The sequence below is a fragment of the Tachypleus tridentatus genome, chromosome 1 (genome assembly GCF_004210375.1).
Source record: "Tachypleus tridentatus isolate NWPU-2018 chromosome 1, ASM421037v1, whole genome shotgun sequence".
Taxonomy (NCBI): Eukaryota; Metazoa; Arthropoda; class Merostomata; order Xiphosura; family Limulidae; genus Tachypleus; species Tachypleus tridentatus.
In genome coordinates, this window is record NC_134825.1 from 181,603,032 (window position 1) to 181,629,053 (window position 26,022).

At 34.6% G+C, this 26,022-nt stretch overlaps 1 pseudogene across 1 annotated transcript in view; it reads left to right on the forward strand.

The window, feature by feature from the left end:
* The window catches only part of LOC143233816 (CCR4-NOT transcription complex subunit 4-like), a 49,341-nt pseudogene that overhangs the window by 21,338 nt on the left and 1,981 nt on the right, over window positions 1–26,022 (forward strand). The window contains exons 9-14 of the transcript XR_013018330.1: window positions 1,274–1,618; window positions 5,621–5,746; window positions 12,312–12,563; window positions 19,788–19,951; window positions 22,841–22,968; window positions 25,680–25,769. The product of XR_013018330.1 is annotated as a CCR4-NOT transcription complex subunit 4-like (transcript). The remainder of the gene's footprint in view (window positions 1–1,273; window positions 1,619–5,620; window positions 5,747–12,311; window positions 12,564–19,787; window positions 19,952–22,840; window positions 22,969–25,679; window positions 25,770–26,022) is intronic.

Consider the following 26,022-nt stretch of genomic DNA (forward strand, 5'->3'; position numbering starts at 1 on the left):
ATTAGTTTACCCATTATAAAATCTGTAAATCACTTAGTCATGTAGCTCACACTATCCTGTTGAATGATGAAATACATGGACTATTTGTGAGTTGTCAGATAGAGTACCTTGTTCAAAATTGTTGTACATTTCACCTTATCTGACTGAATAATTTTTTGATTTTTACACTTTAGTTGCTTGTATAACAATGAATAAAGAATACATTGGAAAAACAAGAAATATAATACCTTGGTTTTATTGTTTATGTTTTGTACTGATGGTACTACTACAATGAATTAATTTTGATGTAATTAGACAATATTGTAAAACTATTGCTTTCTGTGTGACAAGCACCATTAAAAATCGGCTAAGCTGAATTGTGTTTCCTGTGAGAATATCAGTTGAACTGAAATTGAAATAGACAATTCTCTGTAAAGCAAAATAATTAAAATTTGAGTTGGTTATAAATATTAAACATCACAAAAAAGACAGGATGTGACAGATGGGGCCTGCTTTCTATTTTATATCTCTAACTAAATATGATTGGAGGCTATAAAAACTATGTTTTTCCTGAGGAATGACAACATTACATTGAATAATTAGTTAGAAGTTGTAAATAAACTGGATAAAAAGACATTGCTATAGAATGTCATGGTTCTTGTTCTAGGGGAAAATCAGAATTGTTTCTTAGTATTGCAAAATAAAATAAGTTAAAACTCTCATATTGTTAAAATTTGAATTAGCTATTTTTTATACCAAATTAATTTGTATGCAGTGATAAGGAAGTAGTTTACGTTTTGAATATAGCTCAATAAACATGGCATGTTCAGAAAATGTCCATATTAAAAGAGTTAAGGGTCCAAGATGAAGTAATGTTACTTTTGAAGTCTAGAATTGTATTTTTTACTCTGTTTCTTTTTGGAAATTTTTTATGCTGTTTTTCCATGATAACTTTCTTTAATAAATGAAAAAACTTTGAATGTAAGACACTAAAATTTTCATGTAATAAAGGATACCCAGGGTGAAGGAGTTAATAATTTTCATGTAATAAAGGATACCCAGGGTGAAGGAGTTAATAACCATATTTCAACTAATTTTGTTTCTTTAAAGAAAAGTCAAGAGTTTTAAATTTTAATCTTATTAGTTCAATTGAAATGTAAAGAAGAGATAAGGAATTATTTATAGAAAGTTATTTTCTGAAAATTGTAAATATACAGTATATGATTATTTATCAGAATTATAAGCTTTCATAATAGTACCACCTGATTCTCAACAAATATGTCTGACATTGCAGAAAAGGAAGGGACAGATCATCAGAAAAAAGCTTGTCTAGGGGTAGCAGTAGTCACAGTAACAGCAGCAGTAGGGAGTCTCTGTGCGCTTTCTAGATCTCAACCAACACCTCCAACAACTGGTCAGGAACCACAAGGTCCAAGTCCCTGTCCAATTGAGCAGACTAGTGAAATGAGAGATTGTTCAACAGAAATATCACAGTGCAATAGAACTGAGAACCATACTCTGCCCACAGTTGAAACACCAAAAACTGACCCTTCTGTTAACAGTAAGTTAGGTGGTGCTCTTCATAATGGACTCCCCACTTCTTCATGCTCTGCAGATCAAGAATCAGGGGATTCAGAAGGTATTACCAGCTTGTTAAACTGTTTAGTGGTATGAACGTTCACTGTGGTCATATTAAAACTGAGATTGTTGTGTTTGTATAATGTTGCAAAACATTTTGTTCAGGAACATTACAAAGGTCTTGATACTGATAAAATGTTTCATAACAGAAACGTTTCTATAGTGTTACAAATAGTTAGTTGGATGTTACTGACATAAAATTCAGAATTGAAAATGGAAATGACTACATGATATATTTTTAAATATTAACACCACATAAACTCTGCAAGTTTTCATCACTAAAAGTCATAGAAAAAAATTACATAAGAAATACTCTTTTTGTACTTATGTAATCTGTTAAAGCTAGGCACTCTAAAAATTCTCCTATATTTAGTCTATTATATACACTACAGAATGTTAATGAAGTTGCACACACTCAACTCAATACTTAACTGATATAAACCATTTCCTTAGTACAGCAGTTACACAAATTATTAACGAACTTAAAACGTGTGAACAAATGCATTTACCTTTCATTACAGGCCTGGTATAAAATACCTGAGTTTGTATGCACATTTGCACATTAAATATTTATAGTGTAACTTTTAAAGCAGTATGTGTATCTTCACAATATTTAGTAAGCATTACAAGTCTTTCTCTACAAGAAATCTGTTTAATTAAGTATATGTACTAAAGATTTGTTTGATAAATTGAGTCGGTTTTGTTATTAATCCAAGTGCAAAGTGATTTTCATGTTATGATTAAGAAACTGTTCTTTGTCTAAAATATTAAATATCATTTCTTTAATCTCCAAAACTTCTAAAACATTTCAGATGTTTGTTTTCAGTAAAATTTTATTTTCTCCATCCTTACTCTGTGGGGTTGGTTAGTTTGACCATTAAAAATCTGAGTTACTGTCTCTTCCTAAAATTACTTCACATTGTAACGTGAAACTACTCTCATTTATTCTGAGTAGGTTTACTTTATAACAGTATACATCTAATTACACTTACATTTTATTGTTTTGTTTCTCTGTGATTACCCATTGAACAACTAATTACTACCATACACACTGTTAAAAGTTGTTAATCACTTGGGGAATGCGGAGTTCATATTATGCTGTTGAAGTACATTATCCACAAGTTACTTGAGTACATGCTTTGCCAAACAGTTATTTGTTTTGCCTAATCTAACCTAAAGAGACAGGATAATTCAGGATTAAACATGAGAGAACTAGTAGTAAATCCTGGAAGAGAAGGTGTGGCAGATGGGTGTAACCAGAGAGGTTGATTGTTACAGATGGGTGTAGCCAGAGAGGTTGATTGTTACAGATGGGTGTAGCCAGAGAGGTTGATTGTTACAGATGGGTGTAACCAGAGAGGTTGATTGTTACAGATGGGTGTAACCAGAGAGGTTGATTGTTACAGATGGGTGTAACCAGAGAGGTTGATTGTTACAGATGGGTGTAACCAGAGAGGTTGATTGTTACAGATGGGTGTAACCAGAGAGGTTGATTGTTACAGATGGGTGTAACCAGAGAGGTTGATTGTTACAGATGGGTGTAGCCAGAGAGGTTGATTGTTACAGATGGGTGTAACCAGAGAGGTTGATTGTTACAGATGGGTGTAACCAGAGAGGTTGATTGTTACAGATGGGTGTAGCCAGAGAGGTTGATTGTTACAGATGGGTGTAACCAGAGAGGTTGATTGTTACAGATGGGTGTAACCAGAGAGGTTGATTGTTACAGATGGGTGTAGCCAGAGAGGTTGATTGTTTATTTGTGATGGCTCTGTAGCTAAACAAAACTTAAGGGTATAAAAACTGTGGTTCGTCCAACCAGTGATGATATCAAGTCATGTTAAATATCATGCTTGTTGAAAGGGTAATGAATAAATTAGAGAAAAAAATGCTGGTTTTTGTTGTTTTTTAAAATTAAATACTTGATTTATATGCTATAAACATGGATTATTAGCAATTGTTATGCTATACTAATTGGCATAATATAAACAAAATTAGTTTAAATTTTGAGAATAACTCTAAACGATGGTGACGTGCAGTTAGACCTGCGTGTCATGAAAGAGTTATTAAACGAACCCAAAAAATATTTCACAAAACAAAGGAAACTTAGTCAGTTGCACTATCCCATATATAGAAAATATTAGTAAACCTGTATCAGAAATTTTAAAGACAAGCAGATGAATATAATGTTAACTGTATTCATTTTCACCCCAGTAATGAAAATTAAACACCTTAATATAACTAATCAACCTCACCAGGAAACATTTACAAAAGAAAGTGTAACAATTACCCAACCTTTTGTATAGGTAAAACAAGAATTAACTTGAACAAACATCCAAAACCCCATTTTCAAGTCCATGAACAAAAATGACCACAGTTTTTCAGAACCTTAATTAATAGAAGAATCAGACAAACCACATTAATAAAATTCAGAACTCCTACATCTTTCATTATTTTCCCACATGTTCCTAATCTTGTACAAACGTTTTCATATTCAAATTTGTTTTTGTTTGGTCATAAATAATCTGTCAGTTCACATGAGTTGAGAGAGCACATTCATTATGTAACCACTCTCAATTCTGTAATTTAGATTCATTGTTAGATTGTTGAGAGAGCACATTCATTATGTAACCACTCTCAATTCTGTAATTTAGATTCATTGTTAGATTGTTGAGAGAGCACATTCATTATGTAACCACTCTCAATTCTGTAATTTAGATTCATTGTTAGATTGGTGAGAGAGCACATTCATTATGTAACCACTCTCAATTCTGTAATTTAGATTCATTGCTAGATTGTTGAGAGAGCACATTCATTATGTAACCACTCAATTCTGTAATTTAGATTCATTGCTAGATTGTTGAGAGAGCACATTCATTATGTAACCACTCTCAATTCTGTAATTTAGATTCATTGTTAGATTGTTGAGAGAGCACATTCATTATGTAACCACTCTCAATTCCTGTAATTTAGATTCATTGTTAGATTGTTGAGAGAGCACATTCATTATGTAACCACTCTCAATTCTGTAATTTAGATTCATTGTTAGATTGTTGAGAGAGCACATTCATTATGTAACCACTCTCAATTCTGTAATTTAGATTCATTGTTAGATTGTTGAGAGAACACATTCATTATGTAACCACTCTCAATTCTGTAATTTAGATTCATTGTTAGATAGTTGAGAGAGCACATTCATTATGTAACCACTCTCAATTCTGTAATTTAGATTCATTGTTAGATTGTTGAGAGAGCACATTCATTATGTAACCACTCTCAATTCTGTAATTTAGATTCATTGTTAGATTGTTGAGAGAGCACATTCATTATGTAACCACTCTCAATTCTGTAATTTAGATTCATTGTTAGATTGAGAGAGCACATTCATTATGTAACTGCTCTTAATTCTGTGATTTAGATTCATTATTAGATTGTTGAACGTTCTATAATTGCTAAAACCATATTTACTATTAAAACTTGTACCCTTGTTACCCAAGTAACCAAAATGTTGTACCAGTTTTAAAACTAATCTTCCATACTGCAAAAGTTGTATATTGTAATGAAATAATAATTATTTTAGATTGTTTTGTAAAAGAAACATAAAATAATAATTCTTTCAAGTTATTTCTCTCACACAAATTATTAATCATGAAACTTGCTCTGTCTGAGGGTTCCTTGAAATGTGAGTAGGCACCAGCTTAGTGGCCTGTTATGCTGCACCCTGGAAGTTTGTTGAGATAAATTCTTAAAAAGTACAATGTTTGTGTAACATAGTGTTCTCTTAATATTAGTATTTGTTTGTGTAACATAGTGTTCTCTTAATATTAGTATTTGAAGTCTGAAATTGTCTGAAATTGTTTTTAGTTTTTTTACATTTATGCATGTTAGCAGTTTAATGTTAATAATACACAAATCAATAAATTATCTTAGAGTTGGTAATTTATAATAATTTGTTAACTCTCAGTTTAGAAGTAACATTTGTCTTCTGTTTATTTTTTCTCTCCAGAAAATTGGATAAAGAACCAAGATATTGACCTTTCTCCAGAAAATATTCCAGTACAATGTAGCACAGATTGGCAAGCAGCATTTGGGTTCACCTCTTCCAACCACAGACATCAAGATGATGAATTAGGTGCATTTCACAGATTCAGAATGACAACTGACAAACTGTGCTAAATTGATAATAAACATATGATGTTTTAAGTTTTGATCCATGACATGAACCAGCTAAAGTATTAACTGATCTGCTGGATTAATAGTGTACAATTCATGTTTTAAATGATTGTTTCTCCACAGTGTGAATTCCTGTATGTGGTAAGGGGACCTCCCAGAGAAGGTTCTGTTCTTTCAGTTTACCTCCTCCTGGATCTAAACATCCACCCACATGTCTACCGTGCATGGTGACCCATGTAGGGGAGGAGAGGATCCTGGTGGTTGAGGGGTCCAACCCTAACACACCAATTTGGCTTTGAATTCCTGCAGACAGGCAGTCTTGGGGTGGCCTTCCCTTGGGTCATTTGGCTAGTCCACATGTGCTAGGGTCAACCAAGTACCAGTGTTAGATGTTCTTAGCAGGTGTTGTGGACATTGTATATGATGCTGGTGTTTGGGTATAGTGCTCACGAAACCCTGGTTTGCTGCAGTGTCCTTGTTTGGCATTCTAGTGCGTCCCTTCGTAGGGCTTCATGGTGGGTGGAGTCAGTGGGCACTGAAATATTCTTTTATTATGGAACCTCCAAATAAAAACCTAAATAACATAGTGAAAAAATAGTCTATAGATAAATAACCACGTCTTGAAGATTCTGAGCAGCAATTTTGAATATCTATAACACCTGTTGTATCTCATTCTCTTACACTACATTCTCTTTCAGACAAACATTTAGGGCAGATGTCTCCCTTTTTCATTTAGAAGGGACTAGAGGGACTTGCTGACTCTCCAAAGTTAGTAAAGAAGCTTCGATCTCGTGATATATTGGTGGAAACATCCACATCTCAACACAGTGAACTTCTTTTGAATTTAAAGGCAATTGGGGATATACCTATTGAGGTTACAACTTATGCTACTTTGAATTCATCACGAGGAGTTATTGTTGAGAGGGATTTGAAGAACTTTACCGAGTTAGAGATTCTCGCTGGTTTCTCCACCCAAGGAGTTTCTGCAGTGAGGCATATCTCCACTCACAAAAATGGAATTATGATGCAGACCACAACATCACCACATCCAACTGCAACCATCAAGGCAGGCTATCTTAATTACAGATGTTTCCAGTATCAGCGGTTTGGTCACTCAAAGATGTAATGTTGTGGTTCCTTGACGTGTGTTCATTGAGGTGGCAAGGACCACGATGCCTATGAGTGTGAAACGGACCCTTATTACATCAATTGTAATGGCTCTCACCTGTCCTACTTTCATTCTTGCCCTAAACAATTAGAAGAAAAAGAGGTGCAGCAATTGAAAACAATTCAAAACATTACTTGTCCTGAGGCTCGAAAGTTGCTGTCCACTATTTCATCTCGGGCTGCTGCATTTCATTCCACTACTACAGTGGGAGTGCAAACGGATCTCTCTTTGCTTCCAAAGTAATCTTTCTCAAACCAAAGGAAAAATCTTTTGACCTCCATGGTTATAAAAGTTGATGAATCAACTTGAACAACCATCTCTGTCCCTAACATACATTCCAGCAAATCCCAAAATCCACATCCTTTTGTTCCAGGTACAGGCATTTCCTTGAGTACATCTTCTCCCACCCCAATATGCAAAACGATCATTTGTTCGTGGCCTCAGTTGCTGGAATACTTTTCCAACAGCAAAGACCTGCCCAGTTGATCCAGGGCAGGATTCATGGAGGTCATTATACCTCCCACAAATAAAGACAGTAAAGGAAAAAGATGTGGTCATAAACAGAAGGGTTCTCCACCCAAATTTCCTACACATAAATAAAAATGGCCACCTTGATACAATGGAACTGTTGAGGTTTACATTCTAATCTGGGTGACATGAAAACACTGATTACTTCCTACAATCCTGTATGTCTTTCCTTACAGGAAACATTTCTGAAATCTGCCAGTACAGTCACCTTTTGGTGGTTTTCTTCATACAGAAATGATAGGTTCTGAGCAGCAGAAAAATGTGATGGATGAGTGCGTGGATGGGTGGCACTGTTGGATGATCAGTACGTGCCCACCCTGTCCTTGCCACTCAGCACACCCTTGGAGGCGGAAGCCATCTGTGTTACCTTGGGTCGTACCATCACTGTTTGTTTTTTCTACCTGTCACCTGGAGAGACATATGATCAATCAGACCTTGATGTTCTCATTGAACAGTTGCCATCTCCTTTTTAATCCTGGGGGACTTTAATGGACGTCCCATCTCCTCTTGGGAAGTGCTGATATTGATGGGAGGAATTGCTCCGTAGAGCGTATTCTTCCTGATCACAACCTTTCTCTTTTCAGTAGCAGCTCTTCTACTTATTTTCATGCACCTAGTTAGTCCTTTACTGGTATTGATCTCTCAATTTGCTCCCCTTTACTATTCTTCCATTTTTATTGGAGGGTTGACAATAATCCATGAGGCAGTGGTAATTTTCCAATAATGTCTGTGGTCGATGCCACCTGACCTGCATGCCCCATTGGAAGCTGGATTAAGCAAACTGGCCCTTTTTCACTGCTCTCACACAAGTTGATCCTGCCATCGTCTGTAAGCCATCAATAAACGACTGTGTGGCAGCAGTAACTGACTGTACTATACAGGCAGCTGCTCAGTGTATTCCTAAAACCTCAACACGTTTTCCACGATATCATTGTCTGTGGTGGAATCCTGCATGCCACATGGCATGGAAGGCACAAAAACAGGCCTGGGATACCTTTTTTTAGTATCCCACACTCTGCACCACATTGTTTTCCAGCAGGCTTAGTGGGAAAGATGTCAAAGCCAGAAGGAATCTTGGATTAAATTCACAATGAGCATATTTTCTACTACCAGTTTCAAAGTCATATGGGATAAGATTCGAAAGGTCAGTGGGCAATACAATTCTGTCCCCCTCTTGATCTTGCTCTCTGATGGCCAGGAAGTAGCTGATACCCTAGGTGAAAGCTTTTGTCAGGTGTCTAGCACTTCTGTTACTTCCTCTACCTTCTTGGGCAAAAATATCACTTTTTTTTTTCGAGCTGATTGTCTCTGTGACTATAATTTTCTCTTTACATTGGCAGAACTTAAACTGGCTCTTGATCAGTCTGGCAATACATCGGTTGGACCTGATGATGTAAACTATGAAATGCTGTGCCGTCTCCTGCTTTTCTTGCTATTTTTCTGATTTTTTTTAAACTGTATCTGGCAGGAGAATGTTTCTCCTGATGCCAGGCTATTGTCCTTCCATTCTCTAAGCCTGGGAAGGATCCCAAGATTCCTTCACACTATTGTCCAATTGCTTTGACAAGCTTTCTATGTAAGACCTTAGAGGATGGTTAATGCTCATCTTGTTTGGTTCCTCAAATCAAACAACCACCTCTTGCCCATCCAGCGTTGGTTGCGACAATGGTGCCCTACCATGGACCACCTGATTCAACTTGAAACGTCAATCAGAGAAGCCTTTCTCAAACAACATCTTGTATCAATATACTTTGAAATTGAGAAGGCTTATGATACAACATGGAGGTATGGCATTTTGCAAGATCTCCATATATATGGGTTATGTGGCCATTTGCTCATCTTTATTAAAAATGTTTTAAGAGAGTGTTTGACATTTTCTTGTTCTTTTCTAAAGGAACTTGAAGTCCCTCATGGCTGTGTTTTGAGTGTCACACTTTTCAGTAGAAAAATTAATGCCATCACTGAACAACTCTCTCTTACTGTTGGAAACAGGCTCTATGTCGATGACTTTCACATTTTCTGTCAGTCGTTGAACATGAGGTATATTGAGCAGCAGCTACAGACTGCCCTAAATCATTTACTGAAGTGGACCACAGCAACTGGCTTAAATTTCTCTCTCTCTAAAACTGTTTGCATGCACTTTTGCTGCCAACGGGGTATTCACTCAGATCTTGAACTCCCTATCGGTGAAGTTGTGCTGCCTGTGGTCTCTGAGACAAAATTTTTGGGGCTTTGATTGTAAGCTGACCTTTGTACTATACATCAAACAGCTACAGGTCAAAGGTACAAGAGCACTGAACATCCTCTGTGTCCTCTCTTCCACCACTTGGGGTGTGGATCAATGTTTTTTTGCTAAAGATGTATTGTGCTCTTATTTAATTGAAACTCAACTTTGGATCACTGGTCTATGGCTGCCAGGATCTCGGCCTTAAAGATGCTGGACCACATTCATCATCAAGGACTTCAGCTCTGCACTGGGGCTTTCCACACTTTCTGCACTTCCCCAGTTCAGAACTTGTACACAGAATCTCATGAACCTTCTTTGCACATCTGCTGTTTGCAACTGTCTTTACTGTATGCTTCAAAACTTTGTTCCTTACCCAAACGTCCCACCTGGACTTGTGTTTTCCTTCCTCGATGGGCCATACTTTTTCAGAACAAATGATCTGCCATTGCTCCTTTTGGTCTTCGTATCCAGGCTTAATTGGATGAATTGGGTCTGTCCTTGGATAACATTGGTATATCCACTGGTCAACCCATCCCACCATGACTTCTTAGAGTCCCTAAATGTGACCTATCTTTAAGTCATTTGAAAAAAGCAGACACTCCAGATTGGTAATAGTGTCTATTATTTGTTGAACACCTTCCAAACCATCCTTCCATTCCTGTATATACAGATGGTTTGAAATAAGGTGACTGTGTGGGCTCTGCCATGGTTTGTTGTTGTTTGATGGTTGCACACAGAATCCCCTCTACAGCTTCTGTGTTCACTGATGAACTGTACGTGATTTATTTTGCCCTGGATTACATAGAAGTTAAGCAGTACTGAAACTGCACTATTTATACTGACTCGCTTAGTTTTCTACTGGCCCTGGAATCACTTCATGTTAGTTCACGTTCTGTTGTCACCGATATTCAAAACTGACTGGCCAGTTTCTCTTTAAAATCTTCTATAGTTTTTCTGGATACCAGGCCACATTGGTATTTACAAGAACGAGCTTGCCAACACTGTAGCTAAATCTATCTGCTCTGGTACTGTCACTGCTGTGCCTGTTCCATATATGGACTATGGTCCTGTTTTCAAGACTCGGCTCTGTGCCAGTTGGCAGTCAACTTGGAGTGAGCAATGTAAAAACAATCTTTTCCAAATAAAACCCTATATTGGACTTTGGTCGTCTTGTTTCCATAAGGATAGGAAAGAGGAAGTTGTTCTAACTAGACTACACATTAGTCACAATTTTTTAACTGGTTGTTTTCTTTTATCTGTAACTGATACACCAGTGTGTAGTCTGTGTAACACTCAGGTATAAGCCACATATGACTATCTTGCTGTCATTATGACTCTTGACGACAGTACCATATTAAATGTTTTGTTCCAAGGTTTGTTCATAACGTTAGATGGTGTTATTGGTGATGGTGACACTGTCCACCTTAGAAATATTTTTAGTTTTTTAAAGGCCATTAATCTTTTTAATGCTATTTTAGTTTTTTTAATTTATACATTAGACCTTTTTAATGTGATTCCCTTTTAAGAATCAAAGTACATCTAGTTTGATTTGAAATTAGAAAATGGCCGTAATGTCAAATAACTAGAAACCAGGACTTGAAAGACTAACTTCAGGTGACTAATATTGGTTTTTAAACTTGCATGTTAGTCTTTCTAGTGAGTTATGATAATTACAGTTATGCTACAAAAAGTCCTTTACAACTTGTATTACTGTAGTTTTTCTCTTAATGTTGTAGATTAGATGTAAAAATTAGTTTTATGATATTTGTTTTTTTTTAAACTTTGTTTTGTTTTATCATAATTTCATTTTATGAACTTTACTAAATTTACTTTAATTTTAACCTTTTACCAGATGTTTGCAGATAGACTAATTCCTTTGTGCCATAAAACACCAAAACAACCAACTAGACAACCAAATGATTGTTTTAGGGTTTGATCCACGACATGAGTCAGCTAAAGTATTAACTGATCTGCATGATTAATAGTGTACAAGTGATGTTTTAAATTATGGTTTTGATCCATCTGATGAGTCAGTTTAAGTATTACATGATCTGTAGGATTAACACTGTACAAGTGATGTTTTAAATGATTGTTTTAGGTTTTCATCCATCTGATGAGTCAGTTTAAGTATTACATGATCTGTAGGATTAACACTGTACAAGTGATGTTTTAAATGATTGTTTTAGGTTTTCATCCATCTGATGAGTCAGTTCAAGTATTACATGATCTGTAGGATTAACACTGTATAAGTGATGTTTTAAATGATTGTTTTAGGTTTTGATCCATGGGATGAGTCAGTTTAAGTATTACATGATCTGTAGGATTAACACTGTACAATTGATGTTTTAAATGATGGTTTTGATCCATCTGATGAGTCAGTTTAAGTATTACATGATCTGTAGGATTAACACTGTACAATTGATGTTTTAAATGATGGTTTTGATCCATCTGATGAGTCAGTTTAAGTATTACATGATCTGTAGGATTAACACTGTACAATTGATGTTTTAAATGATGGTTTTGATCCATCTGATGAGTCAGTTTAAGTATCACATGATCTGTAGGATTAACACTGTACAATTGATGTTATGATTGTTTTAGGTTTTGATCCATGGGATGAGTCCGCTAAAGGGTTAGCTGATCTCTTAGAAAAAGAAGCAAGTAAAAAACCACACCTTCCTCAGCTAATTAACCATAGAATGGACTCCGTACATCCTTCTTTGATGACCACCCCTGGTTATCCTAACCACTCTGTATTGAACTCCAGTGCCAGAAGAGTGGCACCTCCCCCAGGGTTTGGCCCTAGTCATATCAACAAGTTTGTAAATATTCCCACTACAGCCTTTTCTTCAGGTAGAAATGAATATTAATAACCAGTTTTAGTTAGGCATGTAGTAAAACGTGTGTACACTAACATGCTTACATGTACTTTGTTCTATATAAAGTTTTTATTTAGTTTTTTTTATGTGCCATTGAAAACACGATGATTGTATTAAGCTTTTAATGGGGGTTTGTTTCTCCTCTACTGGATGATTTCTGTACAGAATAATAACAAAACCAGTACTATGTATCAATATTGAGTTCACATCTAACTTTTTAAAGCAATACCTGAAGTTGATGAAATTATAATTTCAGAGTTAAGGAAAGCAAGGCAACTGTGTGTTAGTAAATATCATTTGTTATGACCATGGTTTTACCGGTGAAGGCATGATCAGGTAACTTGTGCCACAGTTATGACATATGTATTACTACAGTTGTCTTGTTTTTCTTGAATTCTGTAATACCTGAATGTTGAAAGAAAGACATTCCTTGTTTTAAAATGTGTAATACTTTTTAGTATAAGAAATTTTCCAAGCCTTAAAATTGGGACTTTTATTACAGGAGCCAATAGCAAGTAATTGATACAAGTGAATGTTAACTAAGAGCTCTGGACATTTGTATAATGATAAAATTAAACAATTTATAATTAGACTCGTGTTTAATTAATGTAGTCATAGTTAAGTGTCATGTTTGAACTGATCTGTGTGTGAGAGATATTCTGTTAAGAGCTAGTTAGAACCAGCTATTGGTCTTAAGTAAAAGTAACGTATCATTTCTCTAAGCATAGTAAAGTAGTAATTTAAACTGTTACATACATTGACAGTTTCTAACACACCACATGCAGATCAAATTATACACATTACAACTTTTTAGGGTTCACTTTTAATTCTACTTATCAATGTATACTTAGCATTATTAAATCAAATTATAATGTTATACGAGTATTACGCTTCTGAATTGATTAGAAAATATTTATTAAATTATATTTTCATTAGTATGAGAATTGTGATATTTTCCTTTGAAAAATACAGAATTTAGATTAGTAATTATAATATAGATGTTACTCAGGCAAAGTATAAGATTTATGGTTTTTAGTCTTGTTTGTTCAGTAAACCATAAACTAGACCATCAGTCCTCCTCTGTCACATCTCTTAGTATAAGATTTATGGTTTTTAGTCTTGTTTGTTCAGTAAACCATAAACTAGACCATCAGTCCTCCTCTGTCACATCTCTTAGTATAAGATTTATGGTTTTTAGTCTTGTTTGTTCAGTAAACCATAAACTAGACCATCAGTCCTCCTCTGTCACATCTCTTAGTATAAGATTTATGGTTTTTAGTCTTGTTTGTTCAGTAAACCATAAACTAGACCATCAGTCCCCCTCTGTCACATCTCTTAGTATAAGATTTATGGTTTTTAGTCTTGTTTGTTCAGTAAACCATAAACTAGACCATCAGTCCCCCTCTGTCACATCTCTTAGTATAAGATTTATGGTTTTTAGTCTTGTTTGTTCAGTAAACCATAAACTAGACCATCAGTCCCCTCTGTCACATCTCTTAGTATAAGATTTATGGTTTTAGTCTTGTTTGTTCAGTAAACCATAAACTAGACCATCAGTCCCCTCTGTCACATCTCTTAGTATAAGATTTATGGTTTTAGTCTTGTTTGTTCAGTAAACCATAAACTAGACCATCAGTCCCCTCTGTCACATCTCTTAGTATAAGATTTATGGTTTTAGTCTTGTTTGTTCAGTAAACCATAAACTAGACCATCAGTCCCCTCTGTCACATCTCTTAGTATAAGATTTATGGTTTTAGTCTTGTTTGTTCAGTAAACCATAAACTAGACCATCAGTCCCCTCTGTCACATCTCTTAGTATAAGATTTATGGTTTTAGTCTTGTTTGTTCAGTAAACCATAAACTAGACCATCAGTCCCCTCTGTCACATCTCTTAGTATAAGATTTATGGTTTTTAGTCTTGTTTGTTCAGTAAACCATAAACTAGACCATCAGTCCCCCTCTGTCACATCTCTTAGTATAAGATTTATGGTTTTTAGTCTTGTTTGTTCAGTAAACCATAAACTAGACCATCAGTCCCCCTCTGTCACATCTCTTAGTATAAGATTTATGGTTTTTAGTCTTGTTTGTTCAGTAAACCATAAACTAGACCATCAGTCCTCCTCTGTCACATCTCTTAGTATAAGATTTATGGTTTTTAGTCTTGTTTGTTCAGTAAACCATAAACTAGACCATCAGTCCCCTCTGTCACATCTCTTAGTATAAGATTTATGGTTTTTAGTCTTGTTTGTTCAGTAAACCATAAACTAGACCATCAGTCCTCCTCTGTCACATCCCTTAGTATAAGATTTATGGTTTTTAGTCTTGTTTGTTCAGTAAACCATAAACTAGACCATCAGTCCTCCTCTGTCACATCTCTTAGTATAAGATTTATGGTTTTTAGTCTTGTTTGTTCAGTAAACCATAAACTAGACCATCAGTCCTCCTCTGTCACATCTCTTAGTATAAGATTTATGGTTTTTAGTCTTGTTTGTTCAGTAAACCATAAACTAGACCATCAGTCCCCCTCTGTCACATCTCTTAGTATAAGATTTATGGTTTTTAGTCTTGTTTGTTCAGTAAACCATAAACTAGACCATCAGTCCCCCTCTGTCACATCTCTTAGTATAAGATTTATGGTTTTTAGTCTTGTTTGTTCAGTAAACCATAAACTAGACCATCAGTCCCCCTCTGTCACATCCCTTAGTATAAGATTTATGGTTTTTAGTCTTGTTTGTTCAGTAAACCATAAACTAGACCATCAGTCCTCCTCTGTCACATCCCTTAGTATAAGATTTATGGTTTTTAGTCTTGTTTGTTCAGTAAACCATAAACTAGACCATCAGTCCTCCTCTGTCACATCTCTTAGTATAAGATTTATGGTTTTTAGTCTTGTTTGTTCAGTAAACCATAAACTAGACCATCAGTCCCCCTCTGTCACATCCTTAGTATAAGATTTATGGTTTTTAGTCTTGTTTGTTCAGTAAACCATAAACTAGACCATCAGTCCTCCTCTGTCACATCTCTTAGTATAAGATTTATGGTTTTAGTCTTGTTTGTTCAGTAAACCATAAACTAGACCATCAGTCCCCCTCTGTCACATCTCTTAGTATAAGATTTATGGTTTTTAGTCTTGTTTGTTCAGTAAACCATAAACTAGACCATCAGTCCTCCTCTGTCACATCCCTTCTGTCACAAATTACCAGTATTTCATTCTGACATATAAAACTATATTATTTATAACCAATAGAAACTTAAAGCTTTAATCTATCAAAACACGTATTATGTTTTATCTACAGGTAATCTTCAGCTTCATGTCAGTTTTAAATTTGTAAACATAATTTAAGTGAATATTGTGTGTGTGTGAAAGTTGTCAGGTTGAAGTGTGAAGGAAGAGCTCGCTGTTAAGTGAATCTTGGGTGTGTGTGAAAGTTGTCAGATTGAAGTGCGAAGGAAGAGCTCGCTGTTAAGTGAATTTTGGGTGTGTGTGAAAGTTGTCAGATTGAAGTGTGAAGGAAGAGCTCGCTGTTAAGTGAATTTTGGGTGTGTGTGAAAGTTGTCAGATTGAAGTGTGAAGGAAAAGCTCACTGTTAAGTGAATTTTGGGTGTGTGTGAAAGTTGTCAGATTGAAGTCTGCCAGGAAAAGCTTGCTGTTAAGTGAATCTTGGGTGTGTGTGAAAGTTGTCAGATTGAAGTGTGAAGGAAAAGCTCACTGTTAAGTGAATCTTGGGTGTGTGTGAAAGTTGTCAGATTGAAGTGCGAAGGAAAAGCTCACTGTTAAGTGAATCTTGGATGTGTGTGAAAGTTGTCAGATTGAAGTGTGAAGGAAAAGCTCGCTGTTAAGTGAATCTTGGGTGTGTGTGAAAGTTGTCAGATTGAAGTGTGAAGGAAAAGCCCGCTGTTATGCGAAATCTTAGGTGTGTGTGAAAGTTGTCAGATTGAAGTGTGAAGGAAAAGCTCACTGTTAAGTGAATTTTGGGTGTGTGTGAAAGTTGTCAGATTGAAGTGTGAAGGAAAAGCTCGCTGTTAAGTGAATTTTGGGTGTGTGTGAAAGTTGTCAGATTGAAGTGTGAAGGAAAAGCTCACTGTTAAGTGAATTTTGGGTGTGTGTGAAAGTTGTCAGATTGAAGTGCGAAGGAAAAGCTTGCTGTTAAGTGAATCTTGGGTGTGTGTGAAAGTTGTCAGATTGAAGTGTGAAGGAAAAGCTCACTGTTAAGTGAATCTTGGGTGTGTGTGAAAGTTGTCAGATTGAAGTGCGAAGGAAAAGCTCACTGTTAAGTGAATCTTGGATGTGTGTGAAAGTGGTCAGGTTGAAGTGGGAAGGAAAAGCTCACTGTTAAGTGAATCTTGGGTGTGTGTGAAAGTTGTCAGGTTGAACTGTGAAGGAAAAGCTCACTGTTAAGTGAATTTTGGGTGTGTGTGAAAGTTGTCAGATTGAAGTGTGAAGGAAAAGCTCGCTGTTAAGTGAATCTTGGGTGTGTGTGAAAGTTGTCAGGTTGAACTGTGAAGGAAAAGCTCACTGTTAAGTGAATCTTGGGTGTGTGTGAAAGTTGTCAGATTGAAGTGTGAAGGAAAAGCTCACTGTTAAGTGAATTTTGGGTGTGTGTGAAAGTTGTCAGGTTGAAGTGTGAAGGAAAAGCTCGCTGTTAAGTGAATCTTGGGTGTGTGTGAAAGTTGTCAGGTTGAAGTGTGAAGGAAAAGCTCACTGTTAAGTGAATTTTGGGTGTGTGTGAAAGTTGTCAGATTGAAGTGTGAAGGAAAAGCTCACTGTTAAGTGAACTTGGGTGTGTGAAAGTTGTCAGATTGAAGTGTGAAGGAAAAGCTCACTGTTAAGTGAATCTTGGATGTGTGTGAAAGTGGTCAGGTTGAAGTGTGAAGGAAAAGCTCACTGTTAAGTGAATCTTGGGTGTGTGTGAAAGTTGTCAGGTTGAAGTGTGAAGGAAAAGCTCACTGTTAAGTGAATCTTGGGTGTGTGTGAAAGTTGTCAGATTGAAGTGTGAAGGAAAAGCTCGCTGTTAAGTGAATCTTGGGTGTGTGTGAAAGTTGTCAGGTTGAACTGTGAAGGAAAAGCTCACTGTTAAGTGAATCTTGGGTGTGTGTGAAAGTTGTCAGATTGAAGTGTGAAGGAAAAGCTCACTGTTAAGTGAATCTTGGGTGTGTGTGAAAGTTGTCAGGTTGAAGTGTGAAGGAAAAGCTCACTGTTAAGTGAATCTTGGGTGTGTGTGAAAGTTGTCAGATTGAAGTGTGAAGGAAAAGCTCACTGTTAAGTGTATCTTGGGTGTGTGTGAAAGTTGTCAGATTGAAGTGTGAAGGAAAAGCTCACTGTTAAGTGAATCTTAATGTGTGTGAAAGTTGTCAGGTTGAAGTGTGAAGGAAAAGCTCACTGGTAAGTGAATTTTGGGTGTGTGTGAAAGTTGTCAGATTGAAGTGTGAAGGAAAAGCTCACTGTTAAGTGAATTTTGGGTGTATGTGAAAGTTGTCAGATTGAAGTGTGAAGGAAAAGCTCACTGTTAAGTGAATCTTAGGCGTGTATGTGAAAGTTGTCAGGTTGAAGTGTGAAGGAAAAGCTCGCTGTTAAGTGAATTTTGGGTGTGTGTGAAAGTTGTCAGGTTGAAGTGTGAAGGAAAAGCTCGCTGTTAAGTGAATCTTGGGTGTGTGTGAAAGTTGTCAGATTGAAGTGTGAAGGAAATGCTCACTGTTAAGTGTATCTTGGGTGTGTGTGAAAGTTGTCAGATTGAAGTGTGAAGGAAAAGCTCACTGTTAAGTGAATCTTAATGTGTGTGAAAGTTGTCAGGTTGAAGTGTGAAGGAAAAGCTCACTGTTAAGTGAATTTTGGGTGTGTGTGAAAGTTGTCAGGTTGAAGTGTGAAGGAAAAGCTCACTGTTAAGTGAATCTTGGGTGTGTGTGAAAGTTGTCAGGTTGAAGTGTGAAGGAAAAGCTCACTGTTAAGTGAATCTTGGGTGTGTAGGAAAAGCTCACTGTTAAGTGAATCTTGGGTGTGTGTGAAAGTTGTCAGGTTGAAGTGTGAAGGAAAAGCTCACTGTTAAGTGAATCTTGGGTGTGTGTGAAAGTTGTCAGATTGAAGTGTGAAGGAAAAGCTCACTGTTAAGTGAATCTTGGGTGTGTATGTGAAAGTTGTCAGGTTGAAGTGTGAAGGAAAAGCTCACTGTTAAGTGAATTTTGGGTGTGTGTGAAAGTTGTCAGATTGAAGTGTGAAGGAAAAGCTCACTGTTAAGTGAATTTTGGGTGTGTGTGAAAGTTGTCAGATTGAAGTGTGAAGGAAGAGGTCGCTGTTAAGTGAATCTTGGGTGTGTGTGAAAGTTGTCAGATTGAAGTGTGAAGGAAAAGCCCACTGTTAAGTGAATCTTGGGTGTGTGTGAAAGATGTCAGATTGAAGTGTGAAGGAAAAGCCCACTGTTAAGTGAATCTTGGGTGTGTGTGTGAAAGTTTCAGGTTGAAGTGTGAAGGAAAAGCTCGCTGTTAAGTGAATTTTGGGTGTGTGTGAAAGTTGTCAGATTGAAGTGTGAAGGAAAAGCTCACTGTTAAGTGAATCTTGGGTGTGTATGTGAAAGTTTTCAGGTTGAAGTGTGAAGGAAAAGCTCGCTGTTAAGTGAATTTTGGGTGTGTGTGAAAGTTGTCAGATTGAAGTGTGAAGGAAAAGCTCGCTGTTAAGTGTATCTTGGGTGTGTATGTGAAAGTTGTCAGGTTGAAGTGTGAAGGAAAAGCTCACTGTTAAGTGAATCTTGGGTGTGTGTGAAAGTTGTCAGGTTGAATTGTGAAGGAAAAGTTACTGTTGAAATACCAGGATCAAGCCCTCAGTTATTAAAAAGGAATTCTATTTATGCCTGTTGATGATGTGTGTGTTCATATGTATGTGTGTATGTTTCTGTAAATAAATTGAGCAACATTTTTTAAATTTTTCGTTGAATCAGTGATAGCAGTGCATATGCTGAAATTTTAATTGCAGCTGAAGCAGTTATAGTTTGCTAAAGTTCTTTCTTAGTACTTTTATATGCAGTATAACATACCATGTTGACAGAATAGCTCTTATATCTGTTATTTAAAATCACTGACACTTGAACCTTTAAAGCTTCTGCTCCACTGTTACAGTGCTGTTGAAATATGTTGTGCAACTTGTGAAACAACCAGATACACACATTATTTATGCCACAGAAGTTCTTGTGTTGTTTCTCTGATACAGAAGTTTCACCCAGCAAAATGATGTCCTTAATAAACATGCCTCCAAATAACCACATCGTGAATGGGCCTAGCTCATTCCAGGAACAGATGCCTCCTTTGTTAGCTGGGTTCACCAATTACAACAAACATGTGCCTGCACCTGGCGTACCACCTGTTAGACCAAAGGTATGTATCAGTATTTGGTTTATGGTCAGTACTGCTCTAAAGATACTTTATCTTATTTAAATATGGGCTTTCTGCATCTTCTCATGTTAATTTTGTAGAAAACATTAACTGAGTAATTATAAAACTGTAAAGAAACAGTGTTGAAAACTGATTACTCCACTACTGAATACATTTTGTATGATAAATTAATAATAGAACTATCTGTCTGAGATTATATGTTTGGATATTGTGAATATTTAGCTATAAGGACTTGCAAGTCTGTTTAACCCCAGCTCATTTGTGGTAAGAATATCTACTTTACTGTTATTAATTGTAATAAACCTCTTCTAGGAAATTATAATGCTTATAAAATTAAAACCATAAAGAAAATACATGAATTGGATAGTTGAAACAAATCAACTTTTATCCAACATTTCACCATTGGTTTTAATCAGTAACTTGTGTTACATTGTACATACCGAGTTTTACCTGTTTAGTTTGTTATGTTTAGTATAAATTTTTTCGAATTCTGCTAGTTTACATCAGAATAATTTGTCATCTTATTAAAATATTGATTTCCAAGTCACAGCTGAGGAGAGCATACATTCTTTCAAGAACGTGGTTATTTCTATGTATGTTTTGTATTAAAAAAAGTGTGAAATTTATGATCTGATTTTATTCCTCCATGTAGAAAAAAACACTTCTAGAAAGACGCATTACACTGTGGTTTACCATCTAGAAAGATGTACGCTTGTGTAAACCCCATTGATTAGTACATGTATTACACAGATTAATGCTGTGTACAACCCCATTGATCAGTACACGTATAATACAGATTAATGCTGTGTAAACCCCATTGGTCAGTACACGTATTACACAGATTAATGCTGTGTACAACCCCATTGGTCAGTACATGTATAATAGAGATTAATGTTGTGTAAACCACATTGATTAGTACACGATTACAGATTAATGTTGTGTAAACCACATTGATCAGTACATGTATTACACAGATTAATGTTGTGTAAACCACATTGATCAGTACATGTATTACACAGATTAATGTTGTGTAAACCACATTGATCAGTACACGTATTACAGATTAATGTTGTGTAAACCACATTGATCAGTACATGTATTACACAGATTAATGTTGTGTAAACCACATTGATCAGTACATGTATTACACAGATTAATGTTGTGTAAACCACATTGATCAGTACATGTGTAATACAGATTAATGTTGTGTAAACCACATTGATCAGTACATGTGTAATACAGATTAATGTTGTGTAAACCACATTGATCAGTACATGTATTACACAGATTAATGTTGTGTAAACCACATTGATCAGTACATGTATTACACAGATTAATGTTGTGTAAACCACATTGATTAGTACACGTATTACACAGATTAATGCTGTATACAACCCCATTGATTAGTACACGTATTACACAGATTAATGCTGTATACAACCTCATTGGTCAGTACACGTATTACACAGATTAATGCTGTGTAAACCCCATTGCATGTATTATACAGATTAACACTGCATGCACGCACACACACACACACACACACACACACACACACACACAATCATTAATACATGAAAATGATGTTAAAACTCTCAGATGAATTTGTTTATTAAGGTTGTAGAAACTAATGCTTACACTAATGTTTTTAATGCTGGTCTACGTGAACATTGAACTTGCAGGCTTTAATGAGATGTTTTATGTCAATTTGTAATGACTATAACAGCCAGGATCATATAAAATTATAATTTATTAAACTTTGAGAGGCATAGAGTTGAATATCTGCCTGGTCAGGATTTGATACTTTAATGAACAGTAAATATAAATATTAATTTCAATAAGTAAAGAAATTAATCAAGTTTATTTGATTTGGAGTAAATGTAACATAACCATAGAAAACAACCAGCTATTAAATAGGGAAACATATAAACAAACACAAAATCAAAGGAGCCCTACTTATACAACAACTAAAACCAAAATTAAACCAATATAAAGAAACATGTTTATACCTATACTAATTAATAGCCTGACATCCACCTGCAATGCTCCCTACAATCTCGTATCCATTTATACTCTTGTACTAAGATGTCTGTCACAGTCACATTCAAACTCTCTCTCTCTTATCTTTAAGTTGACCTAGGAAGGTTGAAACATTTTCTCCTTATCTGAGATACATATTTATTTCAAGTGGCTTCTTGTCATCAAGAAATAATAAAATTTTCAATAAACGTGGATGTGAGCAGCTTGTGTGTAAAGTAATTTGATAACTAATGTGAGCCATGTTTCTTCAGATTTAAAACTTGTAATGGCTTAAAGGGCAGTCAAAAGACAGTAAAAATTAATTTAAATATGAATAGAACTATACTGTTTCAAATGTAAAGCCACTTCGGATAAACAAGTGTAGTTTCATGTTATAGTTTGAAGTCATTCTAGAAAGAAAAAGAGTAATTTAGGTTTTATCAACTATTTTTGGTTGTTACATGTTTGATCAAATTGACCATTAATAGAGTAAGGTAAAGAAAATAACAGATAAAGATTTATTGATGAAAAAACTTTGAGATTATGCAGATTAAATTTGAGATTTCTGAGATGAACAAAAGCAATTTAAGTCTTAACATGAAAATCATTTTACAGTCATACACTTTATTCAAATCTCTTTTTAATCTATTAAAAGTACTTCATTAAAACATCTGATTTTTGTATGTAATAACTTGTTTACTGAAAGACTGTTAGATTTTCTGAAGATACACTTTGTATATTAATACTATACTGACTTGAAACATGTACAAGGTGGTTACGTTGTTGGTCGTATTGACCGAGTCTGTGTAGAGAGAGTTAAGTAATATGTTATCTTTTGTTGAAAAATTACAGTTTGGTAATGCTTTTGTCATGAAAGACTGGCAAGAAAGTTTACGCTCTATTCCCAAATATCAACATTAGTTTTGGACCTCCAACTACTCAGACAGTACCAACTCCTACAGTCCTCCAAAATCCTAAAGGTAAGATAATAGTGTAGACTGCTGTTAGATGTTGTTATATTTTCATATCTATGTTTTGGGGAATCCCAACATTAGTATACAATGCAAAAAATTAGATGTATTGTTTTACCTTGTCTAGCCATTGACAAGGATGTGAAATCTAACCATCAATCTAAATCACGAAGTTACAGCTAAATATTCATACTTTCAGGATTTAGGATCTAAGGTGAAATTAAAAATATTAACTATTCCTTCTCTTGTTCAGGTAAGTTTAGAGTTTCTAATGTAGAGTAATTGAACATTGTTTAATAATAAGGAATTTGAGAAATCAAGTTTATATCTATGCCTTTTATGTTTTTCATATTAATTTTATAAAACCTTTTTGTGATCCTGTTTTGGTCAGAATATTTTAAAACTTGGAGCTCCCACTGAAGTAAGTATTTTAATTTGTGGGAAAAGAATTATAACCTTTTTGTTACAAACAGGTTAAAGATAGCATGTTGTGAAGTTTGAGACCTCTTTTCAAAATTTAAACAACTTCATTAAGAATGTACATTGGTTCTACATGTTTATAATTCAAATTTTGACATCTTTTAATGTTTTATTTCAAAAAATATTTAAAACAAAGTGTTAAACAATTTTGTGTGTCATGAGGTATGTAATGGTCAGTTTGTTTTATCACACCTAGCCTGCAATGTCTGTTCTGGTTAATGAATTAGAAACTCAAATGTAAGACCCTGACAACTTAAAATATAAATTAAGTCTCTCCACTTTCTGATCTGCAGAGATATTAATATATTTAATAAACCACCAGATTAGCCCTTTCTACTACATTCATCTTGCCTACACAGTTACTTCTCTAAATACAAGTTTATATCCAATAGAAAAAGTGTATTCCAAGCTATATAAATCTGACAGTCATTTGGAGAGGAATGCCAGATTTTCACTGGAAACCTGTTGAGTAAATCATTGCTCAGAAGAGAAATTAGTTTTTATTAATGCACGTAATAACATAGTAAGAAAGCCAGATAAATATTGCTTTTATGTCTACCAGTATAGTAATTTGATAATTTGTGTTGTTGTAAAAAAGTAATTTATCTTCCTTCTCCATGTGAGGGAGTTAACAAGGCTTATGGTGAGGTTTGACATGTATGACAAGCAAGTTCTATGAATTTTGTGACATTGTAAGCACTTGAAATAATTGTTCTTCTGTGTATTAAAAAGTAACTAACAATTAATCTTTTATGAGTGATATGACATACTTGTCCATAAGCACTTACTGATTAATAATGTCCATCCTGGGAGAGTAACTAACATACAAGTATCTGTTAAGTTTATCAGATCAATTAGACTTTGTACAGGTTTATAACATAAAAATAATCTTGCTGTTCTATTACTTCAGACAATTCTTATTGCATACACTGTTCTGTAAACAAACCATTAAATCCTTTCACACTGTGTTCACAAATAAAATAAACTCTGTGGGAATTGTCATCTTATTATATTACACATGCTTCTTTGTTATTATTGTGTTATAGTATCCTGTAAGCAGTCCAATGTCAGGAGGACATTGTTTTCTATTTAACAGGTTTTTACTTCAGCTGCTAAATGTAAAATAATCATAGGAAATAATAAGGTTACAAGTACCTTGGAACTGTGGAGTTAACACTTTTCTGTTTTGTTGTGATTATAAGTTCAGTCAAAGTGGCCAAGATTATATTGAGTAAACCATAGTTAAATATGATATTATAATGAAAAAACATTATTTAGAAGTTTATAGAAATTATGTAGGTTTCATTAACGTATTTTAATTATTCTACTAATATTATTCATTTTGTTAGGTGTGGTTAGAAAGTAAAAATTTGTTATGTATATTAATTGATTAAATTGGTATGATTTCGTTAGACAGTATAGTTATTTATTATATTAATTGGTATGATTTTGTTACAGTATAGTTATTTATGTATATTAATTGATATGATTTTGTTACAGTATAGTTATTTATGTATATTAATTGGTATGATTTTGTTACAGTATAGTTATTTATGTATATTAATTGGTATGATTTCATTAGACAGTATAGTTATTTATGTACATTAATTGTTATGATTTTGTTACAGTATAGTTATTTATGTATATTAATTGTTATGATTTCGTTAGACAGTAAGTATAGTTATTTATGTATATTAATTGTTATGATTTCGTTAGACAGTAAGTATAGTTATTTATGTATATTAATTGTTATGATTTCGTTAGACAGTAAGTATAGTTATTTATGTATATTAATTGTTATGATTTCGTTAGACAGTAAGTATAGTTATTTATGTATATTAATTGGTATGATTTCGTTAGACAGTATAGTTATTTATGTATATTAATTGTTATGATTTCGTTAGACAGTATAGTTATTTATGTATATTAATTGGTATGATTTCGTTAGACAGTATAGTTATTTATGTATATTAATTGGTATGATTTCGTTAGACAGTATAGTTATTTATGTATATTAATTGGTATGATTTCGTTTGACAGTATAGTTATTTATGTATATTAATTGGTATGATTTCGTTTGACAGTATAGTTATTTATGTTTATTAATTGTTATGATTTCGTTAGACAGTATAGTTATTTATGTATATTAATTGTTATGATTTCGTTAGACAGTATAGTTATTTATGTTTATTAATTGTTATGATTTCGTTAGACAGTATAGTTATTTCTTAACTGTATAGGTAACCAAGTTCACCCTGTATGGAACCCTCATGGACCGTCCTGGGTAAATGAAGACCCTGCAATACTGTCCTCAGGAAGTATCACAGACAGTAGGTGTTACTACTCTTGTCTCATTCATTTACATATGTAGGAATCATACTGTATTGTTACAGTTTATCAAACATTAGCATGAGATACACATTGTTAATATTTATTAGTTGTGATTTGAAAGGCATGTATTATACCAAAGATATTATACAAAGAATGTGTAAGTCAAACATTCCTGTAGTACTTACATGGTGACCAATGTGCTAATCCTATTAAATTTGAAGTGAGTATTTAAATGTGTGTTCCACCATACAG